This window comes from Pseudophryne corroboree, unplaced genomic scaffold (genome assembly GCF_028390025.1).
Source record: "Pseudophryne corroboree isolate aPseCor3 unplaced genomic scaffold, aPseCor3.hap2 scaffold_414, whole genome shotgun sequence".
NCBI classification, from domain to species: Eukaryota; Metazoa; Chordata; class Amphibia; order Anura; family Myobatrachidae; genus Pseudophryne; species Pseudophryne corroboree.
In genome coordinates, this window is record NW_026970048.1 from 87845 (window position 1) to 104683 (window position 16839).

Consider the following 16839-nt stretch of genomic DNA (forward strand, 5'->3'; position numbering starts at 1 on the left):
AGTGGGGGGCACCAGGGGCGGAACTACTGGCAGGGCAGGCAGTGCATTGCACTGGTGCCCCACCGCACTCAAGGGCCCACAGCCGCCGGCATTACAATGAGTCACAATGACTCATTGTATTATGCCGCAGCCGCACACCAGCGCTCCCGTCAGGTCTGCGTCCTGCGACTCCCGCCGCCCGCCCGTCGTAACGAACAGATCAGGCCAGGGCACTACGGGCAGCAGCCGCAGCACCAGACACGCTGCCGCCTCTGTAACACACGAAGAGGGAGGAGGGTCGCTTGGAGATGAGAGGAGCAGCGGCACGGGCGGGAGGAGGAGGAGGAGGGAGGTGAAGGAAGGAGCCGCAGCAGCGCTTTGTTACTGGTGGAGGCGCTGCTGCTGCTGCCCCTCTGCTTCACTATAGGCTGTCTTCCGAGAACAGCCTATAGTGAAGCAGAGGGGCAGCAGCAGCAGCGCCTCCACCAATAAGACAGCGCTGCTGCGGCTCCCTCCTCCACCTCCCTCCTCCTCCTTCTCTACTGCCCGGGAATCGTCAAGCTGCACGAGAAGCCTGAGCCAGCGGAGAGGGTAAGTATAATTCTTCTTTCTTTCTTTCTTTCTTTCTTTCTTTCTTTCTTTCTTTCTTTCTTTCTTTCTTTCTTTCTTTCTTTCTTTCTTTCTTTCGTCTCTTTCTTTCTTTGTTGGGACTGCCTGCCGCTATGTGTAAAAAGGGGGAATCTGCCTGCCGCTATGTGTAAAAAGGGGGAATCTGCCTGCCGCTATGTGTAAAAAGGGGGAATCTGCCTGCCGCTATGTGTAAAAAGGGGGAATCTGCCTGCAGCTATGTGTAAAAGGGGGGAATCTGCCTGCAGCTATGTGTTAAAAGGGGGAATCTGCCTGCAGCTATGTGTAAAAAGGGGGACTACCTGCCGCAATGTGTAAAAAGGGGGAATCTGCCTGCCGCTATGTGTAAAAAGGGGGAATCTGCCTGCAGCTATGTGTAAAAAGGGGGACTGCCTGCCGCAATGTGTAAAAAGGGGGAATCTGCCTGCCGCAATGTGTAAAAAGGGGGAAGCTGCTTGCCGCAATGTGTAAAAAGGGGGAATCTGCTTGCCGCAATGTGTAACAAGGGGGAATCTGCCTGCCGTAATGTGTAACAAGGGGGATGCTGTCTGCCGTAATGTGTAACAAGGGCACGCTGTCTGCCATAATGTGTAACAAGGGCAAGCTGTCTGCTGTAATGTGTAACAAGGGCAAGCTGTCTGCTGTAATGTGTAAAAAGTGTACGATGTCTGCCATTATGTGTAACAAGGGCAGGCTGACTGCTGTTATGTGAAAAAAGTGTACGCTGTCTGCCGCTATGTTTAACAAGGGCAGGCTGTCTGCCGTTATGTGTAAAAAGTGTACGCTGTCTGCCGCTATGTTTAACAAGGGCAGGCTGTCTGCCGTTATGTGAAAAAAATGTACGCTGTCTGCCGCTATGTGTAACAAGGGCACGCTGTCTGCCGTTGTGTAAAAAAGGGGGATGCTGTCTGCCGTAATGTGTAAAAAGGGGACGCTGTCTGCTGTAATGTGTAAAAAGAGGACGCTGTCTGCTGTAATGTGTAAAAAGAGGAATCTGTCCGCCGTAAGGTGTAAAAGGGTCTCTACCTGGTGTAGTGGTGCTACTGTGCGGCGTAATTTGAATAATGGAGACTACTGTGCACCGTTTTATGAATTGGTATTATTTTGTGGCCACACCCCTTAACCACGAAGCCACGCCACTATGTTTTTTTGCGCGCGCCTACGGCGCGCACTGCCCCTGTTTTGCATGCAGGGGTGGGGCTCCAATGCCGTTTCTTGCACACACTGCTAAAATGTCTAGTTACGGCACTGTTGCTAAGTATCCACTTCCCTGAGCAGGCCCCCCTAACCAGATCCTCTTCAGGGGTGAGGGGGTGGACTTGGATGGGAAGGGATGGGGGGGGGGCCCAAGCCATTTTGTCGCACATGGGCCCACTGCTCGCTAGTTCCACCACTGGGGGGCACGTCTAAAACTCTTCAGTCAGTTCTGGATTCATTCGGACCTGGACTCGTGGGTTTTACAAATAGTGTCCCAAGGGTACAAACTGGGGTTTCAAGAAGTTCCCCCTCACCGATTGTTCAAATCAGCCTTAGTCAGCAGGGAGAAGGTTTTTATTCAAGCCTCTTCGTGGTCCCGAAGCCGGACGGCTCAGTCAGACCAATCTTAAATCTGAAATCCCTTAATTTCTACCTAAAGAAATTCAATTTCAAGATGGAATCTCTCAGGGTAGTGATCTCCAGTCCGGGGGATAAAGGAGATTTCCTGGTTTTGGTAGACATAAAGGATGCCTACTTACATGTTCCCATTTAGCCACTGCATCAAGCTACCTGAGGTTTGCAATTCAGGATTGTCATTATCAATTTCAGACGTTGCCGTTTGGTCTGTCCACGGCTCCGAGGATTTTCACCAGGGTGATGGCGGAAATGATGGTTCTCCTTCGCAAGCAAGGAGTCACAATTATCCCGTACTTGGATGATCTCCTGATAAAGGCGAGATCCAGGTACCAGTTGGTGCAAAACATCTACTCTCCCTGACAGTTCTTTAACAACATGGTTGGCTCCTAAACTTGCCAAAATTGCAGTTGGTCCTAATGACGCCGTTGTTGTTTTTGGGAGTGATACTGGACACAGAAGAGGTTTTCTTCTAGTGGAATGGCTCTGGAGATCCAGAGTCTGGTCAAACAAATTCTGAAACCAGCAAGAGTGTTAATCCATCAATGCATTCGGTTGCTGGGGAAGATGGTTGCGGCCTACGAGGCCATTCAGTTTGGCAGGCTCCATGCCAGAGTGTTCCAGTGGGACCTGTTGGACAAGTGGTCCGGATCCCACCTACACATGCACCGGAGGATAATCCTGTCTTCCAAGACCAGAATCTCACTCCATTGGTGGCTGCACAGTTCTCACCACCTAGAGGGGCGATGGTTTGGGATCCAGGACGGGATCCTAGGGACCACGGATGCAACCCTCCGAGGCTGGGGAGCGGTCACACAGGGGGAAAACATCCAAGGAAGATGGTCAAGTCAGGAAAGTTGTCTCCACATAAATGTTCTGGAGTTAAGGGCCATTTAATAACTGCAGACACAGTACGCACTGGGACGGGTGCCCAGCATCCTCTACGGACTAAGAGAAAAGGATTTACCAGTAGGTATTAAAATCCTATTTTCTCTAAAGTCCTAGAGGATGCTGGGGACTCCGTAAGGACCATGGGGATAGACGGGCTCCGCAGGAGACATGGGCACTTTAAGAAAGACTTTAGTTCTGGGTGTGCACTGGCTCCTCCCTCTATGCCCCTCCTCCAGACCTCAGTTTGATACTGTGCCCAGTGGAGACTGGGTGCTTTTCAGGAGCTCTCCTGAGCTTTCTGACAGAAAGTATTTTGTTAGGTTTTTAATTTTCAGGGAGCACTGCTGGCAACAGACTCCCTCATCGAGGGACTGAGGGGAGAGAAGCAGCCCTACTCTCTGAGTTGCAAGGTCCTGCTTCTTAGGCTACTGGACACCATTAGCTCCAGAGGGATTGGTACGCAGGATCTCACCCTCGCCGTCCGTCCCAGAGCCGCGCCTCCGTCCCCCTCGCAGAGCCGGAAGATAGAAGCCGGGTGAGTATGAGAAGAAAAGAAGACTTCAGAGGCGGCAGAAGACTTCATGATCTTCACTGAGGTAACGCACAGCACTGCAGCTGTGTGCCTTTGCTCCCATACACCTCACATACTCCGGTCACTGTAAGGGTGCAGGGCGCAGGGGGGGCGCCCTGGGCAGCAATATAAACCTCTTTCGCAAAAATATAACATATATACAGCTGGGCACTGTATATATGTATGAGCCCCCACCAATTTTACAGTTTAAGCGGGACAGAAGCCCGCCTCCGAGGGGGCGGGGCTTCTCCCTCAGCACTCACCAGCGCCATTTTTTCTCCACAGCACCGCTGAGAGGAAGCTCCCCGGACTCTACCCTGCTTATACCACGTTAGACAAGAGGGTTGAAAAGAGGGGGGGGGGGCACATAATTCGCAAATTACATACAGCAGCACTACTGGGCAAACATTAAGTTACTGTTTTATTCCTGGGTTATATAGCGCTGGGGTGTGTGCTGGCATACTCCCTCTCTGTCTCTCCAAAGGGCCTTGTGGGGAAACTGTCTTCAGAAAAAGCATTCCCTGTGTGTGTGGTGTGTCGGTACACGTGTGTCGACATGTCTGAGGAAGAAGGCTATATTAGAGAGGAGCGGGAGCAAATGAATGTGGTGTCTCCGCCGACAGCTGATTGGATGGATATGTGGAATGTTTTAAATGCTAGTGTAAACTCATTGCACAAAAGATTAGACAAGGCAGAAGCTTTGGGACAGTCAGGGTCTCAACCCATGCCTGATCCTATGTTGCAGGGACTGTCAGGGTCTCATAAGCGCCCACTATCCCAGTTTGTTGACACAGATACCGACACGGATTCTGACTCCAGTGTCGATTACGATGATGCAAAGTTACAGCCAAAATTGGCAAAATCCATTCGATTTATGATTATGGCAATAAAAAATGTTTTGCACATCACAGAGTAACCCCCTGTCGCTGACAAGAGGGTACATATGTACAAGGGAAAGAAGCCTGAGGTAACCTTTCCCCCCTCACACGAGCTGAACGAGTTATGTGAAAAAGCTTGGAAATCTCCAGATAAAAGACTGCAGATTTCCAAAAGGATTCTTATGGCGTATCCTTTCCCATCAACGGATAGGTTACGATGGGAATCCTCCCCTAGGGTGGACAAAGCATTAACACGCTTATCCAAGAAGGTAGCCCTCCCGTCCCAGGATACGGCTACCCTCAAAGAGTGTGCTGACCGCAAACAGGAGATTACCCTGAAGTCCATTTATACACATTCAGGTACCTTACTCAGACCGGCAATTGCGTCGACCTGGGTGTGTAGTGCTGTAGCGGCATGGACAAATGCCTTATCTGAGGGGATGGATAGCCTAGACAAGGATACTATTTTATTGACCCTGGGGCATATAAGAGATGCTGTCCTATATATGTGTGTATGCAAACTACCGGTGGTGCTGCAGGGCCCACACCCTTTTACTTGTCTTGTAGATCAGCTCTGAAGCTGTTACAGTGCCCAGCTGCTGCAAGAAATCAGCTTGAATGCTTCAGGGGCTTGGGCATGGCCAACATGAGCCCCACACCGAAGGAGGGTGGGGGTGTTTAATGCAAACTTGGGGTTATCCAAGCGCCGCAAAAGACCGCCATGCCCCACATGCCCCTTTTCTCTTTTCATATACAGATGAGGGTTCCAGCCAACTTTGGCCCACTGCTTGGATGACATCACTGAATGCAAATCCGTCTGCTGCAGACCTTCCCCCAGGAATGCTTGCAATAGTTGTTGCATATGGTTTAATGTCTGAGGGTGCATCAGTATTAGGCAGCCTTCCGCCCTCCCATGTTCATCTGAAAAGATGTGGTCTCCCTGCAGTTGTTGTCCCCAGACGAGAGTTCCCTTGTGTTCCTCAGTTAAATCTCCTTAACTTGACGAGGGTGTGCCCGAGCAGCCGCCCTCCCCAGCCCTTTCCCAACACATACTTATCTTGCATATGAGATCTCTTGATCATGAAGATAGTTCTCACAGGTTGAGGTTCATCCTGGCCCCGCTCCCCGCTGGAGAGCGCTGATGGGGACAGCAGCGGGCTTCAGCAGCAGGGTGAGTATGTGTGGCCAGAGACCTCCCTTCCCATGTGCAGGCCTGCAGAGTGTGCCGCGCAGGATGGGGCATGTGACACTCTCCCTCCCTGGGGCTCTTCCAGATGTAGCTCCTCAGCAGTATTTTTCCCGGGCTGCGCAGCGCTCTCCCCGACTGGCATCCGCCCTGGAACACTGCCTTCCTCAACGCAACATCAGCAGGGGGCCCGGGCCTCATCACCATCCCAGGTCTTTCTCATGTATGTATCATGTATGTGTGTGTGATATATGTATGAATCATATATGTTTGTGATATATATATATATATATATATATATGTATCTATCTATCTATCTATCTATTTATCTATCTATCGTATGTGTGTGTATATATGTATCTATCATGTATGTATGTATGTATGTATCTATCTATCTTGTATGTATGTGTTCTATCTATCTATCTATCTATCTATCTATCTATCTATCTATCTATCTATCGTGTGTGTGATATATGTATGTATCTATCATGTATGTGTTATATGTATGTATCACACCTTCCTCTATACATATACATACATACATACATACACACACCTATATCTGTACGTACACTGATATACACACACCAACATCTATACATAAACACGCTGACCCCTAAACGTACACCAACGTACCCACATGTGAATCTATACATACATGTGCTGACACCTGGACATACACTGATGTACCCACACCTAACATCTATACATACACATGCTAACAACTGGACGTATACAGACGTACCCACATTTGCATCCATGCATATATAGATGTAGGTGTGTGTACGTCAGTGTACGTCCAGGTGTCAACGCGTGTATGTATAGATGCAGGTGTGGGTACGTCTGTGTATGTCCAGGTGTCAGAATGTGTATGTATAGATGCAGGTGTGGGAACGTCAGTGTAGGTTCAGGTGTCAGCGCGTGTATGTATAGATGCAGGTGCTTGTATGTCCAGATGTCAGTGCATGTATGCATAGATGCAAGTGTGGGTACGTCGGTGTATGTCCATTTGTCAGCGCGTGTATATATAGATGCAGGTGCTTGTATGTTGGTGTATGTCCAGGTGTCAGCATGTGTATGTATAGATGCAGGTGTGGGAATGTTGGTGTATGTCCAGGTGTCAGGGCGTGTATGTATGGATATTAGGTGTGGGTACATCAGTGTATGTCCAGGTGTTAGCGCATGTATGTATAGATGCAGGATAATAATCGCACAGCGTGCCCCCCGCCAACCACAAACCTCCCCCACCCCCCTGTATGACATAAACACCGCTAATTCCACTTACACACAATAATTTCAGTTTGCGACCAGGAGTCGGCAATGTATGTGCACCCAAATGAAGCCACTGTACATGCCCTGCAGGCTGCTATGTACTGCACAGGTGCAACAAATTTAAATGCCCTATCTTTAAAATGGGGCATATTTTACTAAATTTAAAAAAACTGTAACTTTCTGTAAAACCTTAACCCCAAAAGGCACTACACTAACATCGGGGTGTAGAGTTGGATGTTGATCCAAGGCACCAACAGGCTAAAGCTTTGACTGTTCCCAGGATGCCTTGCACCGCCTCCTCTATAACCCTGCCCAGTGGCGTAACTAGACCTTTGTGGGCCCCATAGCAAAATTCTGAATGGGCCCACCAGCACTCAACAAGAATGAGTGGCGTTTGGGGTCAGAAAAGTAGAGGGGAAGGGGTCTGACAGAGTAGGGGGCAGGACATGAATGAATAGAAACTGAGGTGTCCATTATATAAAGAAATACAGTATGTGTGTCTGTTTGTATATCACACACACACATATAAGGGAAATTCAAATGCATTCAATTATTGCGCCCATTACACTCTGGTTTAGGTGCACAAAGCACCTAAACCTGAATAAAGTAATGGGCGCGATCGTGAAAAGACACCGTTTGGTTGCCCAAATGGGTCTCTTTGCACACATTTCAGCTTGTTTCCCCTGGGGGTAGCGAGCTGAAATAAACATGTCGCACCCGTTGGCAGCAACATTAGAATAGCTGCTGACGGGCACGATTGAGGGAGGAAAGGGACATTTGAATCCAGCCCATAGATGCAATGTGAATATGTAATTTGTACCTTCCTATCTTAAAATGTATATAGTAGTGTATACACTAGAGGTCTTTCCGAACCCCCTAATCCTAACATTGTAATTTGCTTTAGGGCGCACCTCCAATTAGTCTAGTGTTTCGTATTTTCACATTAAATACTTTCTTGCATTGGTTGGTTAAAGATTAGATCGTATATTTTTCTAGATATAGCTGTGCATAGTCTACAAGGCTACATGCTTCTCCCCTAACTAGAGATGTGCAGCGGGCATTTTTCGTGTTTCATGTTTTGGTTTTGGTTTCGGATCCGCAGTTGTGTTTTGGATACGGACGCGTTTTGGCAAAACCACCCTTTCGGGTTTTGGATTCGGGTGATTTTTTTTTAAAACCTCAAACAGCTAAAATCATAGAATTTGGGGGTAATTTTGATCCTATAGTATTAAGCTCAATAACCAATTTCTACTTCTTTCCAGTCTATTCTGAACACCTCACACCTCCCAATATTATTTTTAGTCCTAAAATTTGCACCAAGGTCCCTGGATGACTAAGCTAAGCGACCCAAGTGGGCAGCACAAACACCTGGCCCATCTAGGAGTGGCACTGCAGTGTCAGACAAGATGGCACTTAAAAAAATAGCCCCAAACAGCACATGATGCAAAGATAAATAAAAAAAGAGGCGCAAGATGAAATTGTAGTGTGTCTCTCCTGCTCAGTGTCAGTTCTCAGTAGTATCCTCATCAGTGCTCAGTATCACTGCTCATTGTCTTGTGCTGCATTGTGGTGCTCAGTATACTAGAGTACATTACTAATAGTCCAGTGCTGCATCTTGCTGCTCAGTGTCAGTTCTAGTATCCTCATCAGTGCTCAGTATCACTGCTCATTGTTTTGTGCTGCATTGTGGTGCTCAGTATACTACAGAACATTACTAATAGTCCAGTGCTGCATCTGGCTGCTCTGTGTCAGTTCTAGTAATCTCATCAGTGCTCCGTATCACTGCTCATTGTCTTGTGGTGCTCAGTATACTACAGTACATTACTAATACTCCAGTGTCTTGTGCCGCATATGGCTGCTGTAGGGTGCTGTGGTAGTGTCCTGTCACTGTGCATATGTCATCATTCCAGTCACAGTGACATACCCTCCAACTGTACCTTTTTAATAGGTATTTTCTCTGACGTCCTAGTGGATGCTGGGACTCCGTAAGGACCATGGGGAATAGCGGCTCCGCAGGAGACAGGGCACAAGAATAAAAGCTGTAGGATCAGGTGGTGTGCACTGGCTCCTCCCCCTATGACCCTCCTCCAAGCCCCAGTTAGATTTTTGTGCCCGAACGAGAAGGGTGCAGGCTAGGTGGCTCTCCTGAGCTGCTTAGAATAAAAGTATATTTTAGGTTTTTTATTTTCAGTGAGTCCTGCTGGCAACAGGCTCACTGCATCGTGGGACTAAGGGGAGAAGAAACGGACTCACCTGCGTGCAGAGTGGATCGGGTTTCTTAGGCTACTGGACATTAGCTCCAGAGGGACGATCACAGGTTCAGCATGGATGGGTCCCGGAGCCGCGCCGCCGGCCCCCTTACAGAGCCAGAAGAGCGAAGAGGTCCGGTGAAATCGGCGGCAGAAGACGATCCTGTCTTCAGACTAAGGTAGCGCACAGCACCGCAGCTGTGCGCCATTGCTCTCAGCACACTTCACACTCCGGTCACTGAGGGTGCAGGGCGCTGGGGGGGAGCGCCCTGAGACGCAATATAACATGATATACCTTAGATTGGCTAAAGAATACATCACATATAGCTCTGGGGCTATATGGATGTATTTTAACCCCTGCCATTTTTTACAGAAAAAGCGGGAGATAAGGTGGTCGTGAAGGGGCGGAGCCTATCTCCTCAGCACACAAGCGCCATTTTCCCTCACAGCTCCGCTGGAAGGACGGCTCCCTGACTCTCCCCTGCAGACTTGCTACTGAATCAGGGTAAAAAAGAGAAGGGGGGGCACTATTGGCAGCTAAAAACTATATAAACAGCAGCTATAAGGGATTAACACTTATATAAGGTTATCCCTGTATATATATATAGCGCTTGGTGTGTGCTGGCAGACTCTCCCTCTGTCTCTCCAAAGGGCTTGTGGGGTCCTGTCCTCTATCAGAGCATTCCCGGTGTGTGTGCTGTGTGTCGGTACGTGTGTGTCGACATGTATGAGGAGGAAAATGATGTGGAGGCGGAGCAATTGCCTGGGTTAGTGATGTCACCCCCTAGGGAGTCGACACCTGACTGGATGATCGTATTTAAAGAATTAAGTGATAATGTCAGCACTTTGCAAAGAACGGTTGATGACATGAGACAGCCGGCAAATCAATTAGTGCCTGTCCAGGCGTCTCAGACACCGTCAGGGGCCCTAAAACGCCCGTTACCTCAGTGGGTCGACACAGATCCAGACACAGATACTGAGTCTAGTGTCGACGGTGAGGAGACAAACGTAATGTCCAGTAGGGCCACACGTTACATGATCACGGCAATGAAGGAAGCATTGAACATTTCTGACACTACAAGTACCACAAAGAAGGGTATTATGTGGGGTGTGAAAAAACTACCAATAGTTTTCCCTGAGTCAGATGAGTTAAATGAGGTGTGTGATAAAGCGTGGGTTTCCCCCGACAAAAAACTGCTAATTTCTAAAAAATTATTGGCACTATATCCTTTCCCGTTAGAGGTTAGGACACGTTGGGAAACACCCCCTAGGGTAGATAAAGCGCTCACACGTTTATCTAAACAAGTAGCGTTACCGTCTCCTGATACGGCCACCCTCAAAGAACCAGCAGATAGAAGGCTGGAAAATATTCTTAAAAGTATATACACACATACTGGTGTTATACTGCGACCAGCAATCGCTTCAGCCTGGATGTGCAGTGCTGGCGTCGCGTGGTCGGATTCCCTGACTGAAAATATTGATACCCTGGATAGGGACAATATACTGTTAACTATAGAGCATTTGAAGGATGCATTACTATATATGCGTGATGCACAGAGGGATATTTGCACCCTGGCATCAAGAGTAAGTGCTATGTCCATTTCTGCCAGAAGAGCGTTATGGACGCGACAGTGGTCAGGCGATGCGGATTCCAAACGACATATGGAAGTATTGCCGTATAAAGGGGAGGAGTTATTTGGGGCTGGTCTATCGGACCTGGTGGCCACGGCAACGGCTGGAAAATCCACCTTTTTACCCCAGGTCACTTCACATCAGCAGAAAAAGACACCGTCTTTTCAAACTCAGTCCTTTCGTTCCCATAAGTACAAGCGAGCTAAAGGCCATTCCTTCCTGCCCCGGGGCAGAGGAAGGGGAAAAAGACTGCACCATGCAGCCGCTTCCCAGGAGCAGAAGCCATCCCCTGCTTCTGCCAAGTCTTCAGCATGACGCTGGGGCTTTACAAGCAGACTCAGACATGGTGGGGGCCCGTCTCAAGAATTTCAACGCGCAGTGGGCTCACTCGCAAGTGGACCCCTGGATTCTACAGGTGGTATCGCAGGGGTACAAACTGGAATTCGAGGCGTTTCCCCCTCGCCGGTTCCTGAAGTCTGCTCTACCAAAGTCTCCCTCCGACAGGGAGGCAGTTTTGGAAGCCATTCACAAGCTGTATTCCCAGCAGGTGATAATCAAGGTACCCCTCCTACAACAGGGAAAGGGGTATTATTCCACGCTGTTTGTGGTACCGAAGCCGGACGGCTCGGTGAGACCAATTTTAAATCTAAAATCCCTGAACACTTACATAAAGAGGTTCAAATTCAAGATGGAATCACTCAGAGCGGTGATAGCAAACCTGGAAGAAGGGGACTATATGGTGTCTCTGGACATCAAGGATGCTTATCTCCACGTCCCAATCTACCCGTCTCACCAAGGGTACCTCAGGTTTGTAGTACAAAACTGTCATTATCAGTTTCAGACGCTGCCGTTTGGGTTGTCCACGGCACCTCGGGTCTTTACCAAGGTAATGGCCGAAATGATGATTTTTCTTCGAAGAAAAGGCATCTTAATTATCCCTTACTTGGACGATCTCCTGATAAGGGCAAGGTCCAGGGAACAGTTAGAAATCGGAGTAGCACTATCTCAGGTAGTGTTACGTCAGCACGGGTGGATCCTAAATATTCCAAAATCGCAGCTGATTCCAACGACACGTCTACTGTTCCTAGGAATGATTCTGGACACAGTCCAGAAAAAGGTGTTTCTCCCGGAGGAGAAGGCCAGGGAGTTATCCGAGCTAGTCAGGAACCTCCTAAAACCAGACCAGGTGTCAGTGCATCAGTGCACGAGGGTCCTGGGAAAAATGGTGGCTTCTTACGAAGCGATTCCATTCGGAAGATTCCATGCAAGAACGTTTCAGTGGGATCTACTGGACAAATGGTCCGGATCGCATCTTCAGATGCATCAGCGGATAACCCTGTCGACAAGGACAAGGGTGTCTCTTCTGTGGTGGCTGCAGAGTGCTCATCTACTAGAGGGCCGCAGATTTGGCATTCAGGATTGGGTCCTGGTGACCACGGACGCCAGCCTGAGAGGCTGGGGGGCAGTCACACAGGGAAAAAATTTCCAGGGCTTGTGGTCAAGCATGGAAACATCTCTTCATATAAACATTCTGGAACTAAGGGCCATTTACAATGCCCTAAGTCAAGCGAAACCCCTGCTTCAGGGTCAGGCGGTATTGATCCAATCGGACAACATCACGTCAGTCGCCCACGTAAACAGACAGGGCGGCACGAGAAGCAGGAGGGCAATGGCAGAAGCTGCAAGGATTCTTCGCTGGGCGGAAAATCATGTGGTAGCTCTGTCAGCAGTGTTCATTCCGGGAGTGGACAACTGGGAAGCAGACTTCCTCAGCAGACACGACCTTCACCCGGGAGAGTGGGGACTTCACCCAGAAGTCTTCCACCTGATTGTAAACCGTTGGGAAAAACCAAAGGTGGACATGATGGCGTCACGTCTAAACAAAAAACTAGACAGATATTGCGCCAGGTCAAGGGACCCTCAGGCAATAGCGGTGGACGCTCTGGTGACACCGTGGGTGTACCAGTCAGTGTATGTGTTCCCTCCTCTGCCTCTCATACCAAAAGTACTGAGAATCATAAGAAGGAGAGGAGTAAGAACGATACTCGTGGTTCCGGATTGGCCAAGAAGGACTTGGTACCCGGAACTTCAAGAGATGCTCACGGAAGACCCGTGGCCTCTACCTCTAAGAAAGGACCTGCTCCAACAGGGGCCTTGTCTGTTCCAAGACTTACCGCGGCTGCGTTTGACGGCATGGCGGTTGAACGCCGGATCCTGAAGGAAAAAGGCATTCCAGATGAAGTCATCCCTACCCTGGTCAAAGCCAGGAAGGATGTAACCGCAAAACATTATCACCGCATTTGGCGAAAATATGTTGCGTGGTGTGAGGCCAAGAAGGCCCCTACAGAGGAATTTCAACTGGGTCGTTTCCTCCATTTCCTGCAAACAGGACTGTCTATGGGCCTAAAATTAGGGTCCATTAAGGTTCAAATTTCGGCCCTGTCGATTTTCTTCCAGAAAGAACTGGCTTCAGTACCTGAAGTTCAGACATTTGTAAAAGGGGTACTGCATATACAACCTCCTTTTGTGCCTCCAGTGGCACCTTGGGAACTCAATGTTGTTTTGAGGTTCCTTAAGTCACATTGGTTTGAACCACTCACCACTGTGGACTTAAAATATCTCACATGGAAGGTGACGATGCTGTTAGCCCTGGCTTCAGCCAGGCGTGTGTCAGAATTGGCGGCTTTATCATATAAAAGCCCTTACTTAATTTTTCATTCTGACAGGGCAGAATTGAGGACTCGTCCTCAATTTCTCCCTAAGGTGGTTTCTGCTTTTCACATGAACCAACCTATTGTGGTGCCTGCGGCTACTAGGGACTTGGAGGACTCCAAGTTACTTGACGTTGTCAGGGCCCTGAAAATATATGTTTCCAGGACGGCGGGAGTCAGAAAGTCTGACTCGCTGTTTATCCTGTATGCACCCAACAAGCTGGGTGCTCCTGCTTCTAAGCAGACTATTGCTCGTTGGATTTGTAGTACAATTCAACTTGCACATTCTGTGGCAGGCCTGCCACAGCCAAAATCTGTGAAAGCCCATTCCACAAGGAAAGTGGGCTCATCTTGGGCGGCTGCCCGAGGGGTCTCGGCTTTACAACTTTGCCGAGCAGCTACTTGGTCAGGGGCAAACACGTTTGCTAAATTCTACAAATTTGATACCCTGGCTGAGGAGGACCTGGAGTTCTCTCATTCGGTGCTGCAGAGTCATCCGCACTCTCCCGCCCGTTTGGGAGCTTTGGTATAATCCCCATGGTCCTTACGGAGTCCCAGCATCCACTAGGACGTCAGAGAAAATAAGATTTTACTTACCGATAAATCTATTTCTCGTAGTCCGTAGTGGATGCTGGGCGCCCATCCCAAGTGCGGATTGTCTGCAATACTTGTACATAGTTATTGTTACAAAAATCGGGTTATTATTGTTGTGAGCCTTCTTTTTAGAGGCTCCGCTGTTATCATGCTGTTAACTGGGTTCAGATCACAGGTTGTACAGTGTGATTGGTGTGGCTGGTATGAGTCTTACCCGGGATTCAATATCCTTCCTTATTATGTACGCTCGTCCGGGCACAGTATCCTAACTGAGGCTTGGAGGAGGGTCATAGGGGGAGGAGCCAGTGCACACCACCTGATCCTAAAGCTTTTATTCTTGTGCCCTGTCTCCTGTGGAGCCGCTATTCCCCATGGTCCTTACGGAGTCCCAGCATCCACTACGGACTACGAGAAATAGATTTATCGGTAAGTAAAATCTTATTTTTTCATGGTCTGTACCTATTTTTGGCTCTCCAAACTTCCATTGAAAGTATAGGAAAAGGGGCGTGACAACGCCCCCTTTACATGTGACCACGCCCCTTTTTCTAATTTGTACCGATTTTTGTGTGTAAAATGTTGGAGGGTATGCAGTGATATCTGGTATCTATCTAGTGGTATCTAATTCCAGACATTACCACCGTCTAATTCCAGATATATTACTGGCATATAATTCCACACATTAAAAAATGGAGAACAAAAAGGTGGAGGGTAAAATAGGGAAAGATCAAGATCCACTTCCACCTAGTGCTGAAGCTGCTGCCACTAGTCAAGGCAGAGACAATTCAATGCCATCAACATTATGTAATGATTATACGATACATTATATATCATATCATTGTATGGTTGTAAAATACAACTTAAAAACTTTAATGAATAAATACATAAAGTAGCTTTTATGTAACCTTTTTAAACCTATTAGCATAGACCGAATCTCATCGTGTGTATAGGCCTTTAGTTCAACAACAGCATGGGACCAGTTAGTGTGTTTTGACCACTGCACAGCACCTGGTGTTATATAGTAAGCACCACTATGGCATAGTATACAGCATTATGGGCCTGATATGAGTGTGACCAGCGGTGATGTGGAATGCAGTAGGAGGTGCTGTTTAGTAAGCACCACTTCTATATTCACCATGCAGTATATTGTGTGAATATAGAAGTGTTGGCTGTGTTATGTATTAGAGTAATTATTGCAGCTCCCAGCTAAAATTGCAACAATGTAATTTAGTGACAAGCTGCAGAGATTAACCCTTTCTGTGGCTGCTGCACAACCTCTATTCATATCGCTGAATTCAATTAGGGAGATGTTCTCACCCCAAGAGCAAGCGCAGGTATATGCCACACTTATGGTAACATTGGATTTGCAGATATTTTCTTGCAGGGGTGTTTCTAAACAATTTGGCTTCAAATGCGTGCCCCCCGCCACCATTGGCATTAAAAATTGTGCCCCTCCCCCATATATATATATATATATAAAAAAAAACTATATTTGCGTGAGCGCTCCGGACGGGATGGGGGGGCGTGACCTCGCAAAAATGGGTATGGTCTCCATAAAATGGGCGTAGCCTTGCAGGCAAAGACTACCTTACACCCCAGTTCTTGACCCTGCACCAGCAGACCTCGGCCACCACAGGGAAAAAAGTACAGTAATTTCCACCATGTTAAGCCCCACACATTAATGCCCTTTGGAACATATTATGTCACTCACCACAATATCTGTGATACACTATGCCCTACAGTAAAGCTTCTAATTACTTTTACAAAAACTGCTCAATGCCAAGAGTTTCACGTGCTGGGTGTCATGCTCATTGCCAGGGGTTTCACTCTCTGGGTGTCATGCTCATTGCCAGGGGGAACGCAGTAGGAGGTGTTATATAGTAAGCACCACTATGGCATAGTATATATCATTATATATATTGTGAGCACTGGTGATGTTGAGTGCAGTAGAGCTGCTGCTGGGTAATTACAATTGACTACAACCACCAATATATTCTGCTGCACTATATATATGCAAAGCTAATTCTGCTGGGTAATTACAACTGACTACAACCACCAATATATTCTGCTGCACTATATCTATATTTGCAAAGCTAATTCTGCTGGGTAATTACAATTGACTACATCCACCAATATATTCTGCTGCACTATATCTATATATGCAAAGCTAATTCTGCTGAGTAATTACAATTGACTACAACCACCAATATATTCTGCTGCACTATATCTATATATGCAAAGCTAATTCTGCTGGGTAATGCAAATTGAAACATTAATGCATAGTATGTGATTTTGAAGTACTTTTTTAAAGTTTTGAATGATATAGACCCAGTTTAATCTTTGTGGAATGCCTGGTTGTTGTTTTTAAGGTAATTTATTGCCTGGCATTTGAGGGGGTGGGGTGTGGTTACAGATTTCAATTATTGGTTTCACTTGTAATAGTCTTCTACTTAAGTCCAATGGTGTAGGCTGTGCAAAGCCGTTTGGCTGTGCATTTATTGATCTAAGCGTGCATTTTTATCAAAGCGTGATAAAATTGACACATAACAGCAGTGTTCAATCAGCATTAATTTATCTTCAGCTGATATCGATTGTGAATTGACGTTTCTTCTCTTCTTGTCACCTACAGGTAATTACAATT